A 1,572-nucleotide genomic window follows, 5' to 3' on the forward strand; every position below is an offset into this window, starting at 1 on the left:
TACTTTAAAACTCATTGAAACTAATTGCTCTCCTTATTCTTATTTTCTCTTGTTCGACTTTCTTTTGTCCGCTAGGTTTTGACTTCTTTTGAATCTGATACGAAGTTCCCTTTTATTATGTAGCGGTTTTCTAACACGACTATTAAACCACGGAGGATCTTTCCGGTCTCTGAAGACTTTGCTCGGAACATACTTGTCTAAGACATATTTAACAACAGTTCTGAAATTTTTCCATTTGTTCTTCACACCTTCATCCTCATCACTGAATATTTGATGCTGACTACTCAAATACTCTGCAATGTGTATCCTGTCACTATTGCTAAACTAAAATGTCTTCGTACCTTTATTAACTTGTCTTATAATGTGCGCAGTCATACTTGCTGTGTCTAATGATCTCTGACATTTTCCTCTGCGTTAACTGATTCGGTAAGTTCAGGTCTGTTTGTTGTTAGAAGTTCTACGACGTTCATTTCACTAGTTGGTTTTCTAATTATATGCTCGAAGTAATTTTTGAACAAGACATTCAGAATAACGTCACACGAATCTCCATCTCTAGCGTCAGTTTTGATATCATGATTCTCCCTATCTACATCTGCCCAGTTGAATTCGCACTCCATTACAACAGCATAATCAGGAAAATTACTAACGATGCTCAGTAAGTTCACTCAGAAGTGATCCATTACTACAGATTATGATCTACAAAAGCACTTGGAGCAAGGATTTTAGGAAAGTCAAATTATTGGCATAAGTTACATGGGAGCCTCATAACAACAAATTGTGCAGACAGTTCGCACTAGTCCCATAAACTACAGGACAAATGTTGGTGTGATAGACCCCGAAAAACCGCGGCGAAGGGGGAGGCCATGGGCCACTCCAGAAAGATGTCAGCACGAAGAGATCATAGAGCTGTTCAGTTGGTTCTGACGATTGGGTAGATGAAAATAACTGAGAAATCACCCGAGATTAGAGGCAGAGTGTCACTATGAGTCGTCGGTATTAGATTACTGGAAGCTGGGTTATGATCTTGAGTAGCCGTTTGTCACTGACACCGTGCCATAAACAAAACACTAATGTGTGTTGTAGTCTTCTCATATGGGACACTGTGTGGCATTCTATATTGTTCCGCGATGAACAACTCTTCTGTTCCGAAAGTGTCGTCAAATGACCAGTTTAAATCTCACATGAAGCAGCGATTCTCGACATCTATAGCTCTCCTATTCCTGGAATCATGGTGTGGTGAGATATAGGATATGACCTCGCGACTAATTTGATAATTACAAAAATGAATAGCAGTAGGGAAGGAGCTACTCATTGCCTTTGTAGATTTGGCAAAATCTTACGATACACTCCCTAGATCTAAGCTGTGGGAAGCTATGAAAGATATAGGTATGGATGATCACATTTTAAAAATTATCACTGAAATCTACAGATATAATTTGGTACAGATTAAACGAGGTTCAAAGTTATCAGAACCTATTAATGTCCCTAAAGGTTTGCGACAAGGTTGCAGTATGTCACCCATCTTGTTCAATTTATATGTAGAAGTGGCTGTCCGAAATTGGAGGAACAGCT

Source organism: Schistocerca americana, chromosome 1 (assembly GCF_021461395.2).
Source record: "Schistocerca americana isolate TAMUIC-IGC-003095 chromosome 1, iqSchAmer2.1, whole genome shotgun sequence".
Classification (NCBI taxonomy): domain Eukaryota; kingdom Metazoa; phylum Arthropoda; class Insecta; order Orthoptera; family Acrididae; genus Schistocerca; species Schistocerca americana.